Source organism: Dermacentor andersoni, chromosome 1 (genome assembly GCF_023375885.2).
Source record: "Dermacentor andersoni chromosome 1, qqDerAnde1_hic_scaffold, whole genome shotgun sequence".
NCBI classification, from domain to species: domain Eukaryota; kingdom Metazoa; phylum Arthropoda; class Arachnida; order Ixodida; family Ixodidae; genus Dermacentor; species Dermacentor andersoni.
This window is the reverse complement of record NC_092814.1, coordinates 226,555,451-226,574,291: the sequence shown is the minus strand read 5'-3', so window position 1 is coordinate 226,574,291 and position 18,841 is coordinate 226,555,451. Positions and strand designations below refer to the sequence as shown.

At 49.8% G+C, this 18,841-nt stretch overlaps 1 protein-coding gene across 5 annotated transcripts in view; it reads left to right on the top strand.

The window, feature by feature from the left end:
* Baldspot (elongation of very long chain fatty acids protein baldspot) overlaps positions 1-18,841 on the top strand; it is a 221,603-nt gene that overhangs the window by 145,885 nt on the left and 56,877 nt on the right. For 2 of the 5 annotated variants that reach the window (XM_050195809.3, XM_050195806.3), the window contains exon 1: positions 3,919-4,172. The exons of the other annotated variants lie outside the window; for them this stretch is intronic. The gene's annotated coding sequence lies outside the window, so the exon portion shown is untranslated. Of the gene's footprint in view, positions 1-3,918; positions 4,173-18,841 lie in introns of those variants that run through there. 5 annotated transcript variants of the gene reach the window in all.

The following is an 18,841-nucleotide window of genomic DNA, read 5'->3' as shown; positions in this document are numbered from 1 at the left end:
GAGAGTCAAGTAACAGTAGTACAGTCATTACGGGCCGGCAGCAACTCGGACGCTGCGGCCCGCGGCAAGAAGTTCGAGAGAGGTGAATCAGGGAATGCTCTGGTCTCTCTGGAATGCTTCTTATTAAATCCTTCGAGGACTGGAAGTCGCGTCATGTTCGGCCAATGGGAGGGCCCGCTCCGATGACGCCACCTTCGGCCAATGGAAGGCGCCCGGGCAGTGGTGTCACACCGGCGAAGAGAGTCGCCGTGGTCCCCCTTGCCTGATCGCTTGATCCCCCTTGCCTTGCTGACTAGCAACTAGCCGTCACAAAAGCCAGGTGGGGGCGACGCTGCCAGGCCTTCCCGGTAAATCGTAGCCGTCTTGTTTCGGGACCCACTTTCCTTGCAACAATGCCGGGCGATCCCTTCGTTTTCTGGAAAACTCAAGCAGAGAATAGCTACCGGCGGCGTACGAACTTGTTGGCACGTGAACTTGTTGGCTCGAGCGATCCTCTGGAATGTGCTGCGATTCGATGTGGTCCGGGGGAACTCGAAGTAGGCGCAGGAAACAGCTCCATATCTAACACTATATAAAGCCGTGTCTTGGGGAGTTACTATACGCACACACTTTGTCAAACGTTCCGAAGCCGTTATTGCGCGCGCGTCGGATCCGGCCGTGGTGCCGCGTAAAGGCGCGTTCACAGTGGCAGGAAAACGCGCAACGCAGAACGTTTTCCGCGCGCCGCTTCTCGCACAAACCGGTTTTTCTCCCGCAGACAGGCTGCTGTGCCGTCCCGCAGAGCGATGGGTCCGGTACCTATTTTTCCCGCGCCGCTGACGAGAACAGCCAATGGGGGCCGACCGTGAACCGTGACGTCGGTCCCAGTTCAGTGACCCCGTCGGCGGAGGCTGGGAGCGTGCTGCGGGACACTCGGCGGTTGCTTTGCCAGCATGAATGTGCGACTTGAGGCGACGGTGCAGAAGGAGCGAACAAGCAAGTATAAGTAGGTTTACCGTAGCCAACAGATCATCGTTCGAACCAGCCATCCTCGTCGCAAAAAGGGCGACGGGAGGAGAGCTAGCAGACGATCAAGACGACGACGCGGGAAAAGAGCGCGCTTTCCAGTCTTCTCTGGTGTCACGTGACTGTCCCCTTCTCTCTCTGCTCGTTAGGGTCCTCCCTCAACGCCTCCTCTCTCTACATTTCAAGACAACCGCAGTGAGAAAACGCGCGCAGTGTGAGCGTCATTCGGAGGAGCTGCGACGCAGCGGCGACGTTGACGCTGTGCCGCTGCGGGAAGTCTCCCGCTAGTGTGAGCGCGCCTTAATGGGTGCCCCTGGTAGGAGATTCGTTGTTTTTAAGGCCGGGGGTATTGAGAGGGACAGTGGTCCCCAGTTTTCCGAGCTTCGGAGCACCAGTGCTGCGGCGCCGACCCTACGCAGCAATAGGGCCCGCGGTGACACACGTTGAAGCGTTGCTCGCGGTGTCACCGTTTATTTGTTATTACTGTCGCGATTAAACTATCGATGAAAAAAGTGGTAGCTCAATCGATCAGTTGCCTAGTCCTAATTTTGAAATTTATTGTTTTCTTTTATGTTTCCCTCTCTCTCTCGTATGCGTTTCACACATGTTTATTCCACTACGAATTCATCAGAAAACACAATAGTAGTCCCACTGAGAGCGCTCAATATATAAGGCAAGGAAAAAACCGCATCGCGTGGCTCTTTACTGGTACTGGAATAAGTTAGGACGTGGCCTCCGAGATCGGCCAGCCTGTCGCACATCTCGGAGACCATAATTTGGGCAACGGGGACGGTGGTACACGGCACACGCGTCCTCGTGCGTTACATGCGACAAAGTTTCGCAGACGCGGGAGCCCTCTTTGCAGACTCGCAGTGTTCTGTCTCCTCCTACCCCACCCCCAACCGCTTCTCCCCTTTTTTTATTCTTTGATAAACTCGCTCGTACTTCTTATCCCTTTGCGCGCGTATTTCTTGGCTGCACGCTTTCAAGTTCAGCCTTTTCCTCTCATCCATATGGTCTCATTGTCTGTCCACGCCGCCTGTGTGCACTTAAAGCTCTTGTCTCGCGGCAGCGGCACTGTGTTTTGTGTGCAGGGCTTGGCTGTTTTGAAAACTCCCAGTACGCCACTGGTCATCAGTGCATGACATTCGTTACGTGGAGACATTTCATTTAGTAATTTTCTTCGAAAATTTCCCGTCAGTTCGCTAATCAATTTTAATTTTACATGATTACTGGCACTATTTTCCAAGTTGTAGAAACTGCCACACGCTTCTCTAACGTACACTGTAAAAATGTTTACACCCTGAAGGGTGTTTTCTTGTCGCACTGGTAACACCCTTACCGTTAGGGCCTTAGAAAATTTCTAGAGGACGACTACGAAGCTCGAACTAGACGTGCGGTCACAAAAGACGTAGTTGAAAACTATGTAATCAATCTGACAGCCTTAGGCGCTCAAAAATAAATATCCGACAGGTGAGTTTTACATCTCTCCCCGTGAAATTATCTTGTCGGATATTTGTGCGCCCAAGGCTGTCAGAATGATTACATAGTTTTCAACTACGTATTTTGTGATCGCACGTCTAGTTAGAGCTCCGTAGTCGTCCTCTAGAAATTTTTGTAAGGTCCTAAGGGTGTCACCAGTGCGACAAGAAAACACCCTTGAGAGCGTAAACATTTTTACAGTGTAAAATGATGACACTTAGAAGGTGGGAAGGGTTTTGAATCACTTGCTTTGGAGGCAGGTGGCGCAGAGCGCAGCGCCGAACGAATCCATCTTTTTGCACTGATCAGTCCTGTGGCTATACACTGCAGTGCTGAAGGCGCCTCGTAGTAGAAATTAAAATGAGTAAAACAAAACTGCTACCGCACATTGGAATGTTCTGCGCGTGGCGGTAAGCAAACTAAAAATTGTCTGAAAAATAGGCGCTTGGTTCTTTGGTAGGTGATATCTTTTGCGTACGGCCTTGTCGTCTACATTGACGGCACTTTCTTATGCCGAGGGAATTTACGAGTTTTAGCCATGCTGTATTATGCCGTACCAGCAAGTGTCTCCGTCCGGCAAAACGACGCAGGCAGAGAGGCTTACTGTATTAATATATCGGAAACATAAGACGGCTGACACTACTGCGAAATGGCCTTCGTGGAAGGTATGTGATAACTCGCGTCGGCGTTTTTCGCTCGGTGTGACTTTCACTGTTTCACTTTACGTTCGATTTTCCCAAGAGAGCTTACTTCAAAGTCAGCATTTGGTCGTTCTATTTGGTATGGGAATGATAATCGTATCGTTATATACGGTTTATTTTTGTTTAGAATTAACTCAAAAGTCCATAAAGTTGAGATTGCTGTTTATTAAGTGAAATATATTGATGCTTGCGTTATTATCGTACGGGCACTGTGATATCGCACTTTCTATTCAATGTATGGGCCGGTCGAGAGTTGTTGCTTTCTTGATTTCTGCACTTCGCTTGAGGGACTTCGCTTATCGGCGCTTCTGATGCTTTAGTTAACGAAAACGTCTAGGTATAGAAAAAAAGAAAACGACGAAATCATCAAAATTGTTCCTTTTCGTGGTGATTATCAGCTCCTTCTGCTCCTCTCCGCCCTCTCGATTCCGGAGAGGGAAACGTTTCCGAGCGCAGCGTGGTGAGAGGCTCATCGACTTTGAACAAAACGAAAAGTAGTAATGGCGCTTGTCCTGTGCCTTTCCTCGGCTTGTCACCATATCCTCGCCCCTTGAATCTCCACCTTCTCCACCTTGACCGCCGCGCTGGGGAAGGAGTTGCCGCGCAGCTCCCACCGAGGAGGCCAAGAGCACTGTGAGTCTTTGGGGGAGGGAGCGAGGGATTGTTTGAGAGCGGGGTATCAGCCGGGTGCGTGACGTCAGCTGCCGCGGCGGCTCACGCCATGCGCAGCCCTCGCGCCGCCGTCGGAGGTCCGCCTCTGCTACCCGACCACGCGGCCGATTGATCAGCGCGCGTTTACGATCCGAGTCGGACACTTGGCCTCTGGCGTGCGACCGCGCCGCGCGCACACCTGTGGATCCGTGACTCGCGGGTTGTGTGGCTCACTCCGGACTCCCGTCGACTGGCTGCACCGGTCGACCGGCCGCCGACAAACAACCACTGCTGCGTCGGACGACTCGTGGCCGCCACACCGCTCTCCTTATCGTAAGTGTTGCCGACCTGCACGGGGTACCGGAACATTCCTGTGCGCCCCAACGACCGTGGTCATCCGCGGCTCGCGGCTGAGCGTCAATGGATAGATGTTTCAGCATTGCTCGGCGCGGTGTGGGTCCTCGCGTTGAGCGACTTTCTTGAAGTGCTTTCCCAGAACTCCTCGTAATACTGGCATACCAATGCACGCGGGTCGCCAAACTTGCTTCGGAAGAGGGCCGCCGCATTTGCCAGATTCCGCATTAATTTTCGCCATCTGGGGCTCTTGACATTGTAATCTAGCTCAGACACAACACGCGAGGGCGTCTTTATACCCGTTTCAAGGTTGGCGCCCTTTTCTCTTTCAAGTTACAACTGCAACAGCAAGCTGTAGATGACAACTCCCGCTAAAGGGGTAGAAAGGTGTTGCGGAAGGACGGCGGCACGTGACTGCTGCTACCTACTTAGTCATTCTCTGATCCTTTTCTATCGGCCGTCGTCGAACGCTTCTCATTAGAACGCACCAGTCGATTCGCTTATCTGCCCTTTAGATCATGGTATAGGTGATCTGGTCGGTAAGCATGGCCAATAAGTAGCTCTATCGCGAAGGCGTTAGAAACTACATTATAGGGTTTTACGTGCCAAAACCACGATCTATTTAATTGTGAGGCACGAGGTAGTGGGGGACTCCGGAAATTTGTACCACCTGGGGTTATTTAACGTGCACCTAAATCTAAGTACATGGGTGTTTTCGCGTTTCGTCCCCTTCGAAATCGCAAAGGTGTGATTGAAATGACCACTGAGGAATATTCAGCGCAACAGATTTGGATGAAGAGCCACGCTGTGACTGTGCTAGGCTTTTGGTCGTGCACTTAAAACCACGATCTGATTATGAGGCACGCCGTAGGGTGTGTGTGTTGAGAGGGGTGGGGGGAGGGGGAGGGGGGAGACTCCGAATTAATTTCGACCACCTGGGGATCTTTCACGTGCACCCACTACACGGCACCACGGCAGTTTTTGCATTTCGGCCCCGTCGAAAGGCGGCCGCCGCGGCCGTGGTGTGATCCCGCGACCTCGTGCTTAGCAGTATAATGGCCCGTTCACACTGAGGAATCCGGCGTCTACAGAGAATGGAATTCTCCTGCCGCCGAAAATCGCGTCGTTCACATTGCTTGCGCACCGCGCCGCCGGAACGAGATACAGCGCCATCTGCCCCATAAAGTGCAAAGTGCTAGCCTCCAACCAAGCGCGGTATATCCCGGATGTTCGCGCAGCTCGAAATTACGCAGTTGTCTCCGTTCGCGTCGAGTTCCTGTGTTAATCTTGCGCGTCTCCACCATTGCTTGAAAAAGCAATGATGAACCCTGAGCAAGAAGAGGCAGTACTATTAGGCCTGTTGGCAAGCACCTTTCTGGCGATGCGTGACGCGCAGAAGCATTCGCCGAAGAGACGACGCCACCGGCGTTGCTGGGTTCGTCCTGCTTTGCAAGGGCGCGCGTGGCTTGGTCACGTCACCTTGTCAGGTCGCTTATACCTTGTGCTTCGCGTGGTACTTGTCGAAAAGGACGGGGCGGTTACGCTCCAATTCGATGAGCATTTCCTGTGTCGCGACGCGTTCGAAGACTGCGATATGACGAGAGCGTTGGGCTTGGCCGCCATCTTTCGAATTGCTGAGACGCGCTCCGATTGGTTCGCGGCGAGGCAATCCGGCGGCAGCTGCCGCAAAAATCGGTCCGGGAGCGATCGGTGCGGAAGGGGCTGTTCCGACGGATCTCGCCGCCGCCGAACTGGGTTCTGCCGAATTGGGCGCCGCTCCAGACGCCGAATGCCTCAGTGTGAACGCGCCATAAGGCCAAAGCCACTGAGCAACCACGGCGCGTATGGTCGTGCACTTTACGTACGCGCCAGAACTACTCTTCAAGCTGAACGCTCAGCCGAATGCGCCCTCCTTTCTTTGTCATTGTACTCACCACACTTTTATTTTCCTGCGACGCTTTGCCCTGCTGGAACCAAGTGCGCATGTACTCTTGCGTGACAACGCGGAGTTATTGCGGATTTGGCGATAGCATAAGTTCTTCCACACACGCACACACACACACACACACACAAAAAAAAAAAAAAACAGATTTCCAGCTAACGAACGGTGCTGGCGTGCGTGCATCATTGCATATAGATTAACGCCGACTTGTATCGCGGCACACTGCTTAATACACAGGCTTCGGCACCGATCATGGAGTGCGAGAGTTCAGGCACCTGTGAAAGTCCATTACGGTCCCGTAACGCGTGAGGCGGAATTCTCGGTCCGCTGCACACGTTTCTTATTGAGATGCTATTTGGGATAAATGGAAATAGGCGGATTACTTAAATATTGACTTTATGTACTCTGGCTCACTTTACGAACGAACCTATTGCCTTGCCGCGAAGCACTGCTCGCCACGAGATGCGCATGAGCTTTCCGGCATCAAGAATTGCTAAACTGCTAAGGTTGCTACGTTTTATTTTGCTCGCTTTAGCGCTTTTGCGTACATTCGTACGCAATAACTTGGCGATCAATTAGGCCGCGAAAAATGTTTTTCTTCGCAGCCTGAACACGCCGGCTAAAATAAAGTGGCGCCGTCTAAGTGCGCGTGTTCGACCAGTGCCATGTATTGAAGTTATGCCACATGGCGGAGCTGTGCTGGAAGAAATCTTTTTTTTTTTTTTTTTGCTGATGTCGTGGACTCCAAACTTTTGCTCGCGACTGTACATTGCACGCAAGCGTCACTTTTATGGTATTTGGTGTAACGTGGCTTATTTGTACACCCGCAGCAATTGCTGCGATCCGCACTGCAGAGCGCTGGTACACAAGTGTAGCCTCCTGTTAAAGTTCCTCTTACTGCCGCCAATTGATCACTAACTCTTTTACTAAGATGCGGCTCCCAGGTCAACTTCGGGACTTAAGGTCTCGCGGGTAATGTCTCTGTGTATCACGCGGTGGCCTTTGACGGGTTGCAAAGTGTGCGCAGCTTTCGCTTTCGAACTGCCTCCATTGAGCTACGATAAAGCACAGCCGTCACTTAAACGTGAACCCGTACGGTCGTAGTGCATTCGCCACGGAGAATAAACTATCGGTGCCAAGTAACTTGAACCCTTGAGCCGTTACGTTGCAATATCTCCCTATCAGATGCGACACTCGTCGTGTCGCGCGAGCGACTTCGCGTTACTCTGTTTCTTTGATGCCCTTAGGTTGCCTGGCTGATCGCCAAAGTACCTATTCGTCGGATACGGCTGGGTGATGTCTTACTTTAATGCTTTCCGTTCGTGTTTGGATGCCCTGGTAGGCTCGCCAAGGTCTGGGCTGCATTGTGACCTCGTCTTAGCGTGCGAGTGAACGAGGAAGTTTGCAAGGGTATGTGAACCCCATAGTAAACAAACGGATCGGGCGCGCTCTACTGCAAGCGTGAACTGTGTATGGCTACTGTGTGTTTTCGGACACGCTTTTTAGTCGATTACATGCTTCACGGTTTCTTTCTTCCTTTCTTTCTTTCTTTCTTTCTTCCTTTCTTTCTTTCTTTCTTTCTTGTTATTTGCCTTAGAGCAACACTGCGTGTTTAGGAGGCGTGAAGGTCTCCGGAATGAATCGCTCAGAATCCATTCCTTGGAAGTGGACCATGTTAAATGTATGGGCGTTGTTCATTTTGTTGCTGCTGTGTAAATGCGCAGCGGTAGAAAAACTCGCGCATTGTTTTCTTGTCAGGAGGTGCCGGTTATTAGTGTTTTACTGTTCTAGAAGATAAAGGACAACAATAAAGGGCTGAGAAAAGCTAGCATGCACTGACAAAATTAATACAAATGTTACTGAAAATAATAATAATAATAATAAACAGCGAACAGATGAGAAATAATAGAAAAAATATACCTATACAGAGGCACACAAAAGGAGCATCGACGTAGTCAGCCGTCAAGCGTTGTGATGCGCGCAGCCGGGCCATGGTCTCGTCCAGGAATGACGCCAGGCCAGCTGTGAACTGCTTTCCCGCGACGTAATTTACGTGCTTAAGCTGCTTTGTGTGTGTGTGTGTGTGTGTGTGTGTGTGTGTGTGTGTGTGTGTGTGTGTGTGTGTGTGTGTGTGTGCGCGTGCGTGCGTGTTTGTTTATTCGTTTCGCTCCGCTAAATCCTTGCCTACACCGTTTTCAAATCGTTGTTTACGTATTTCGCTGCGCATAAACGAAATCGTAATTAAAAAAGAAAACTGGCAACTACGTTGGGAAACATTGAAAGACCGCGCTGCAGGCAACGTAGGGCTTTGTGAGGAAAGGCGTACAGAACATTTGCTCATGAGAGGGAAGACTCTTCTACCAGATATTTTATCACAACCGCGATGGGTACGGATGAATATCTTAGATATTTACTTTGTATCAGTATACTCAACATGTGTACAACACCATTTTGCGGTAGTCAAATGGTTTCCAGGGACGACTGTACTGCTCGTGTATATTTATACTGGTAGTATTTTATTTATTTATTTATTTATTTATTTATTTAACACACGCATACATTTCGTTATACAAGATACGCACAATCTCTGCGGTCCCATAGCACGGGGCCCATTTCGAAACGTACATAAGAGAAATTGTTTGAAATAATGCTAGTAATGAGTTTCAAATTAACAAAGAATACAAAAAATACAACACTTTGCAATAAATACAGGAATAACTGAGTAAGAGTAGTACATAGATTTTCAAATGAAAACTTATTGTGTAGGTGTTATTATTAGACTTTCTTTTTCGAAAAGTTCGCAAAGGCAACAGGAAAATTATAGCACTTCGCAATAAATACAAAAAAAGCCTGATGAAATAATAGTTGTATATGGTTTAACAAAAAGAAAACATAAATGTCAGTTCAAGAAGCACAGATAATAACTTCGAAATAACTTTTTCATTGCTCTCAGCAGTTTCTGCGAGTTATTTATGTAATGCAGAATGCCATTCCATACCTTCGCTCCAGCATACTGTCGCAGTCGCTTGCCATAGGCGTTTTTTATTGGCAGGATATTTAAGTTACCAAAAGTTTGGTTCCTAGTGTGGCGTTGTGGGATGCAGAGTAACGAAATAGGGAATGGCTTGTTGTATCTTATAACATTGTTAATACGTGTGGCTAATCTTAATTCCCGTACGGAATCAAAAGGCAAGATCTTTAGCATATAAACAAAGGTTCATAGTATCGCAAGAAAGTTATCGCACGTATAGCTCGTTTTTGCAACCGTCGTACTGGTTCGAAGTAGGAGTTATATGTCAAACCCAGGGATTCTACACAGTACAAAAGGTGGCAGTTCACTAGAGTACAGTATAAAATGCGGAGTATTGAAACGTCCAAGTATTCACGGGCTTGCACGAGGGCATAACAACTTTAAGCTAACTTAGAGCGGGCAGCATCTAGTTGAAACTGCCAATTTAAGCAGCTGTCTAGAAGGACACCAAGGTCACCAAGTCACCAAGTGCATACCTCCTATAAGGATTTGCAGACAGACTTAGTGTGCAGTGTAGTGCGTAGTAATCCCAGTTTGGCAAATTAATGTAGCAGACTTGCGAATCGCCGCACCGAGAATAATATCTCTTGTGGGCAGGAACTTGCACTGTGCCTCAGACTCTGTTCATCTGTTCTGCATAGCCGACCGTCTCGATAAACTTAGTACTTGCGGATTATTTCAATGCTTAGTATCGGACCAGAAGCGCGAAGCGTTGGAACACGCAAGCAAGACGTCGTTCTGCAGTGTGTTTTGCGGCGATATTTTATTGCGGGCGCGGTAGGTGAGCATGCAGGATAAGGCTGGCGGTCTAGCGATGGGTCCTCATAGCATGCAGGTGGGCAATCGGCGATTCGGCACTGACCAGTGTTGTCCTTGCTTTTGCTTCGATCTAGCGACGCTCGCCTCACGCCGTGAAACCTGCTGCTTACGCGCAGAACGTTTGCCAAAGCGAAACTGTCGATTCCCGAGTTCCCCATGAATCGACATTTTCGCTTTGGCAAACGTTTTGTGCGTAAGCAGCAGGTTGCACGGCCTGCATCAGGTAGGCTCCCTAGCCAGAGCAAGTGCAACACTGGTTCAGCGCTGCACTGCTGAGCGATAGTTGTTTTGGCGCCCGCCAGAAAACGAACGCGCTGCTGAGTCAAAAGCGGAGCTAAGCGTCAAGTAGTCGGTGTGTGGCCATGCTCGGTGCAAACGTGTCTGCGTGCACGAATATATATATATATATATATATATATATATATATATATATATATATATATATATATATATATATATATATATATATATATATAGTAAGAGCGATCGGTGCGTGAGCAACGCCCTGCCGGCTGCGCAAACGGAACGGTGCGGATGGGGTGGTCATGCGTATCAATGGAGTGATGACCCCCCCCGCCCCCGCGCGTATATCTTCACCCTCGCCGATCTTTGCAGTCGCCAGCAGTGTCTGCGTCCGTATCGCGCTCTTGAGGGCCCTGCAGCTCGTGGCATTTTCTTTTATTTCTGGTTGTTTTTGCGATGGATATGAACCTTCGCCCCTTTTCTGACTGTGCACAGCAGTAAATGGCAAGTCCTCCGGCCGGACGCTTACCGCTGCAACACTGAGATGTCCCCAGGGACCGCGGTGGAAACTTATCATTATTGACGAGCTTAGATTATTAAAAAATTAAATTATGGGGTTTTACGTGCCAAAACCACTTTCTGATTATGAGGCACGCCGTAGTGGGGGACTCCGGAAATTTTGACCACCTGGGGTTCTTTAACGTGCACCTAAATCTAAGTACACGGGTGTTTTCGCATTTCGCCCCCATCGAAATGCGGCCGCCGTGGCCGGGATTCGATCCCGCGACCTCGTGCTCAGCAGCCTAACACCATAGCCACTGAGCAACCACGGCGGGTGGCTTAGATTATCGAAAGAATTGAAAGTCTGGCGAGGCATTTGAGATTACCTGCTTGTATTAATGCGTCACTTCAATGTTGAGCCCGACATTGTCACACGCGAAGAACCCAAGTTGTTGCTGTACTATGGAGTCGCAATTTTTCCAATGTCGCTGGTGCGTGCCCGGTGAGGGCGTCCAAGGTGGTAGCGTGCTGACGCGTTGTCGACTGAATTGGCCACATAAAGAAGCTGGGCACGTAGACGAAGTAAGAAAATAGAAGTTGGCAAGGTATACGTTTACATGAACCAACAAAATGGAGATGGGTCGGCTTGTCGGGCCTGAATCCGGTCGTCGTTTTCATGGACGGGTGGGAGCCTAGGTAACTTCGGGGCGGGTTGTGTCAACCCGGCATCGAGGGTTTGCTTGACTCGCTCGAACCGCTTAGCGAAATGCATGTAAACGTGGTCGCATCGGTCTGGCTCAGCCAGACTTCTGACTCGACTAGCGCCGAGTTTGTTGCTTCGCTTCCACGTACTCGAGGTGAGCGGGTCGAGTCCGTAGTCATGCTGACCCAGACCAGCCCGACCGCGTTTACACGCGCACGCGGATCGAGTGAGTCGGCCCAGACCTCGTGCAGTCGGGCTGACGCAACCCACCCCTAAGCTGTAGGGCGCGATCCGCAAGCGTTTACATGAACCTGACAACCCGATTTCGGCCCGACCAGCCGACCCGCCAGGTCATTGTCGGGTTCGTGTAAACGTAGTTCACATGAACGAAACTATATAGAGTATGTATACACTGTTTGCCAAAAATATACGGGCTACGTTGCTTACGACTGCCAGGCTGACCACATGTTGTTTAATTAGGAGTTCCTGTGGTATTTCATAAGTTCCAACACTGTGGGGAATGAACACAACTCTCGTACTCACTACCACAGGTCTGGAATATCGAGAGCGCCGCGAAAACAGCCCCACACACCCGAACGACATATCTGATGAAGGCGCGGAGCAGCCCCTATACTTTTTACAAAGGCTGTACTCAGATCAGTGATTCTTTCAGTCAGTCAGTCAACAAACTTTATTAGAGATCAGTGAGTGGTGCGGCTTTCTAACAGACCGACACGGCCTTACTCTGATGTCTGTCGCTACTTAGAGACTCTAGTGTACTGTGCATATATTATTTCTCCTTACGTCATGGATATTGCGGCTGCAGCCTTAAGCAACGCTCGCTGAACGCAGCAGCGTGCTGCCACATTCGGAAGGGCTGTGTTTGCTACTGAACAGTCGCCCACAAAATGTTAGTGACCAAGGAATCGCAGAAAAAAACTTAATATCTCAGCAGCCTAAAACGGAGCCTGGTGTTCGCATTTCCAGCCGCTGCTAGTATATGTGAACAACGTAGCAGGGTACGTTTTTACTGGTTTCTTTTACAGGCCGCTCGCAAATTCAACGTTTTACGTGATCGCGTGGTCCATAAACTTCTGTGGTTGGCTGTACGTGCTACACTGCGCCACGCCGCATTACTTGCCATGTGGTAGTGTTTGCGACTTTGTTTGTTCGTAGTTTACACTTATCCTTTTATTAGAGAGCTTTCTACTTTCTTCTTTTCTTTTTCAGCGCAGCATTAAGCGTTTTGGTCACCTCGCTCATTCGCTCACTTGCTTTCTTTTTCTTTTTTTTTCCCCCACTCTGTATTGCTGAGACGTTTGAGCTGGTGTTTGGGGATAGTAGGCTATTTAGTCATTTCAGTTCCACGCATACTCACACATCATAGAAAACAACAGTGCATATCGGGACTTTTCGGCCTCTCGAAACCGTGCGCCGACAAGGGGTACCTTCTGCATAACAGGGCTATTCAGCGCGTCAAGCGCTACATGGTGACTTCGCTGCTCGTCATCGACCACAGGAAGCGTGGAAAGGCAGGGTAGTGTTCCGGTGAAGAGAGCCCAAGCGTTGCCCAGGCGACCAGTGGCTATAGTCACGCAACGTCCGTGGGGATTTTGCCGGTTCGGGTGTTAAGTAGCCGGCGGCAGCACGCACTACACGCCCGTGTGCGCGCGGAAATAACAGGGCTTGCGAAGACGTCGTCATCCGCTCACCGCGGGCGTTTTTCCTCGTCGCTGCACGTGATCGGACTTCGGCTCGTGCGAAACGCCGTGTCGTGAACGAGGCGTGCTCGCCACCAGCACGGTGTTGCGTGGGAAGGAAAGAAATGGCCGAAGCGCGCGTCTCCCGCTATTTCCTCTCTCGAGACAAGTGCGGAGAGGCGCTGCGAGTGGTCCTACGTTGGCCTGCGCAGCGACAAAAGAAGGTGCTGAGAAACGTTCGCACACATTGGCACGCAGCTTCTCGCCTGCGGGCTTCGCGAGTGCTCCTTCTCTCTCTCTCTCTCTGTCATGGCTCGGCGAGAGCTTGACTGCCCCGCTGACATCAGCCGTTTTCCTTCCTCTTACTTTGCCTCTCTGCGCGCTCTCCTTGTTTGTACAGTCTTCTTGTAGCAACTGTGTGTTCCGTACAGTTGCTACAAGAGTCATTGTACAAACAACTGACATACCGAATTTGCGTACACCGCTGGCGATACGCCTGTAGACGTCCCAAACGTCTGGCACGTAACTTGGAAGTCTTGTGAAACTCGTAGATGCGACCATACAGCTGCAACTGAACGACGAGCGGATACTTTTGGGAGTCCAGTTGACCTCTGAACTTTCCTTTAATAGCTTCTACTATTCAGATAAACGTGTTGAGGTGAAACATTTGACCTGTATATTGCTCGCGACCATCGTTTGCATTTGCCCTCTGCATGGTTCGACGCCAAAGGGTTCGACGCCTGTAGGCACGGCGCTCCAAGTGCGGTGTGACTTAAGTCAGCATTGTGTTCACTCGTAACCATACCGAGTAGCGGTGCTGTAGATGTGTCGTGGAAGGTGCGACAAAGGGCGCGCATCCGGCCGTTTGCGACCTATGAGACGGCTGTAGGTGTGGATTAGAGGTGAGAAAACGTAATTATGACATAAGGATATGCGCTCTGTCATTCGTGCTCATGTCATGATCTAGCATTACGCGGGGGTTCTGCTTGTGAAGCAGTGTCATTTTTTTTCTTTAGGTGCAATAGTGCGCTTCACCGAAGGGCCAGTACATGCCGCGTCATCGAACCTTGCCGTTTAATAAACAAGCGAAATGCTCCTGTAATGTAGCGAAAAGTTGCAGCCGTTGCACTCGGGAATTGACGTGAGATAGTTGAATATGCGGGTAGTTGAATGTGGAGCAACAAACAAATATCTTCTGCTATATACCCTCGGGATATAGTATAAGGCATATACATTCTGCCACGAGCGTTTTTGTTCGTCTTTCATTTCGAGAAGTACCGGCAGCGTGCTTGGCCGTTTTCAACTAACTCGGGCACTCCGACAGGTCATCCCAGTGGCTCAGTTCAACATTGCAGCATCGCGCTATCGCGAGCTGTTTGCAGCGCACACCCGACGCCAGAGCAGCTACGCTCTGCCGACCGGCTGCACGTGCGCCTCGCTACCGATCATTTTCTCTGCAGAGACTGTGTGCATTGCGTGCAACACCAGGGTAACGTTTTAGGACAAGATTCGTGTCGATCCCGGTGTCGTGGCGGCTACCTCCGCCAATCCAAACGGCCCGCCTTTGCATCGGGCGGGTTTCATAGCGGCAGGTTTCCGTACAAGTCCGTTCCCCATGACGGAAGGTGACCAGCAAGGACAATCCGTGTTGACATTTTAGTCAAGTAGGGCTGCGGTCGTTGGCAATGCGTGCACCATATTGAACGGCCACAATAAGCGGGACCGTCTCCTTGAATGTTCGCCTCAACGCCCGTCAGGAAACATTTCTGATATGTACTGCGAACAGCTGTAGGGGCGCCATCGGGGACACCTATGGCTATATATCTGCCTTGTCGCCCCTTCTGTTGGCATCAAATAGAATGACAAACTCTCTGCTTGACTTCAGTTGTGCTGCATGGGAGTTTACTCGCGGCGAAAGCATCTGTATCCACAATACGGCCTTCTGCTCGGAACAATGGCACCGCTGTAGGCGTTCAGCCTATAGTGCCACATTTCTGCCGCTTTTGTCTATATTGAAATTAAAATACATAAGTTGCAACGGTTGTACCATGTGTCGAGAATTTCTGTAAGCTCTTCGTAGTTCTGTGTATACGTCGGCTACTACGAAGAGTTTGCTTTCTGTAGCCGCAGCGTGCTGAGGTTGCCAGAGCGGCGCGCTGCTGTCCGAGAGCGCGGCCGGTGACGAAGACGCACGTAGTGAGACGTCGCAGTGAATGCCTCAACTCAGATGGCCTTCGCTTACGAAGTCTTTGACAGTCGCGCTGCGCCCGTCTTCCTTGGTGGCGCACTGTGGAGTCTTCTCAGTCGGAAAACGTCTTTGTGTGTGTTTTCCTCGTTGTTCTTGACCGCCGACATCACGAAAACGGTGGAGCCTTGCGTGTTGAGCAATTTCGCGTGATAGTTCGGACTTTGGTGCGTCCGGTCACGTTCAGCGCTGCCGCGTATACCTAACTTGTGCAGCCCTTTTTTCTTTCTTTTACTTTGTCGTTTATTTTCCTGCCTTACTCCATCCATCTTGGGCATATATAAATCAATCGCTTGAGCCGTGGAGCTTATATATGGCTTAGGACTCGTTGCGCAGATAGTTCCCCGAAGATTCACTATCAGCTATATATATATCACGGGCTGACACGGGCTGTAGCTGTTTCGCGGAACTTGTGCTTATTTATTTTTTTAAAAGACAGATATGGCGTATTCTTTTTTCACACTGCGCACTTTTGTCGTGGTTAGGCTCTTATAACTTGTGCGGAGGCCGCAGTACAATACAACCTTAAGTATATATACCTTTCCCGAGAGCAGAAATTTGATATATGTCAGAAAATAACGTAAAAACAAAATGAGCATGACGTTCACAGTAAAACTGTTTACACCCTTAAGGGTGTTCTCTTGTCGCCCTTACCGTCAGAGCCTTACAAAAATTTATAGAGGGCGACAACAGAGCTCTAACTAGACTGGTGATGACAAAATGCGTAATTGAAAACTGTGTAATCATTCTGACAACCTTGGACGCACAAAAACATCCGACAAGAGAATTTCACAGGGAGTGATGTGAAACTTTCCTGTCGGTTATTTCTGTGCGCCCAAGGCTGCCAAAATGATTACATACTTTTTAACTACGTCTTTTGTCATCGCACGTCTACTTAGAGCTCCGTTGTCGGCCTCTATAAATTTTTGTAAGGCCCTAACGGTAAGGGTGTTACCAGTGCTACCAGTGCGATAAAGAGAACACCCTTAAGGGTGTAAACAGTTTTACAGCACACCTTCTGTTTTCCTAAGCCGCTTCTTGTGACCGCGTAGATTGAGGCAACAATTGGTGAGTTGGTCATCGTTCGGAACAAAGGGTATTCAGCGTCTGATTGTAAAGGTAAATCAAACTAGACATTTCTGTGTGCTTTCTGTGCTGTAAAGAATGCTAATTGCCAACTTTGAAGACTGGGTGTGTTGGCATAGCATATTAGAGGTTGGATTGTGCTACATTTTGACGAGACACACAGAAGAGAAACACGCACCACAGAGCGCTATGTGGTGTGTGTTTAATGCAAGTAGATAACTAGTAAAAGAATGTGATCTCAGGCAACGAGAGAAATTTGGAAGGGAATTGCAGCCTTTATTTGCGATTCGGTTTCGCAAGGATGCTATCCGCACTGGAGCTCCTTTATCCACATGAGACTGCGGCCTAAAACGGAAAGAGAGAGGGGCTGAGAAGGCTGTTTACCCCGCAACCGGGCAGCGTAATAGGAAACTCAAAGCCAGTTTTGCTGCGCCGCGCTGGCCGTCCACCCTTATACCCGTGTCGGTGTCGGATGCATGCACGCCTTCGAGAGCCGAATGCCATTGCGCTGTGGTCGTCAGCGGTGAACCCGCCTGCAGGGAAAGATACGGCCGTGCAGTCGTACGGGGCCGTGGCTCATCCTGCACTCGCAGTGTGGCCGTCAGCTTTTTGTTTGCACTTGCGAGCTTAGGGGGTGCGTGCGCGTGCACCCCCAGTACACGCCGCGCTAAGCTCCCGATCTGTGAGTCCGAGTTCGTATAAAACGCACTCAAGTGTTCGCCTCAGTGCACGATCACCATCGTCCACGACCCTAGCAGAACATCGACTATCCTTTTTGGTTTCAAATTGTTTTTACTTTACTTACCTTTAACGGGCGAAACGTCTTTGATTTGTCCTGGCCAGCCGTCTGTGCACTCGGAAAGAGCACTTGGCGGACGTTCTGTGGAGGTTGTCGCGACCGCTACGTTTAGGATTTCACAACCGCTACTTGTGTTTTGTTTTCCCTTCTCGCACGAAGGCAGGCTTTGTAGCCAGAGGGACGAAAATTCATCCATGTATAATTCTGCGGTCCCCCGCGACGAAGTGTTCACGCGTAAGAATAGATTGCATATGTATTTGAAACACGCTTGTGTTGATTAAATACTTGGTACATTCATATATGCATGCGTCACGCTGACGTTGCCTTGGACGACGTTTGCGGCAGTAGCGATGCCGGTCGAGCTTTGTTTTTTTAAATTGATCTGCGCTGCATGCAGACGAGTTCAGATTGGCACGGGGAACACTAAGATGACGCTCGATTGAATCATCATGAAGCAGATGCAATGGCTGTTCGCAATATTCGCCTCCAATTGTCTAATCCTTATTGCCCTGCCTACAACCGCACAAATTCCCAGGCACCATCGAAGCTGTCAGGAGCAATGATTGGCACAGCCCACAGATTCCACAACTTGGCGGTGGTTTTTGCTAAGACTTTAATGCCCAAAATAGTTTATTAATAGCCAAGTATATGAAGCGGTTGCTGTTTTTATTAAGCTTCCCAATTAATAAGACGCTAGTGACTAGGAGTTGTGCTCGGCGTCGTTGCACACGGCAGCAGTGAGCGTGAAAACCCTCGTCGTCGCATTTGCGATAGTAACTTGCCAGTACGCATTCCAGGGGCGCTATTCTAAACAATGGCGGCGTTTACATGGATGCGACGGAAGGGTATCACATTAACTTTCAAGCGTACGGCATCTCGTGTAAACGAGGTAATTCGCTAGGAAGGCGTATCGCAACTGATGCGCGAAACAGGGGTAGTTTCATATGGAGAATGCGTATTGCAGCGGCGCATGTAAACAGAAGAGTATCGTATCGGCAATTATGGGAAAGCGTTCGCTGCGGAATGACAACAGGCCAACCAACCGGCGGCGGCCGCTGCCGCACTGCGGGACATCAAAACAAAAATGGCGGCTTACGAAGCAGGCCGCACGCGATTTATTTTCACTCGTGATTAGTTTACCCGCGTTGAAACGGTGTCGTCTTTATCATTAATAAATTACATTAACATCGGTGACCTAATTGATTCGCGTCATTAACGCAAGTCCGCTTTGAGGTAATAGATGCCAAGACGGCCGCGCTCGGCTATCTACTGGACACGGATTACGGATGTGTGCGATGCTGATGTTGCCTGGTGGTGGCCCCCTGGCCTCGTCAAGCTGTATGTTTACAGCTTTCTTGCCAGGGTGGCCTTCAACACTGTACTTTGTGCATGTTGTAAATAAACTTGACTTGACATGGCAACCGCTGCTGGCACGCTGGAAATTTGACTATTCTGATGCAGTAAATTACGTTGCCGCAAAATAAAGGTCGCGTAAATTTGTCCACGTGGACAAATGAACGGGAACCTGAGGAACGCAGCTGTCACACTGCGGGTATTTTCGATGCATTTCACAACGTGA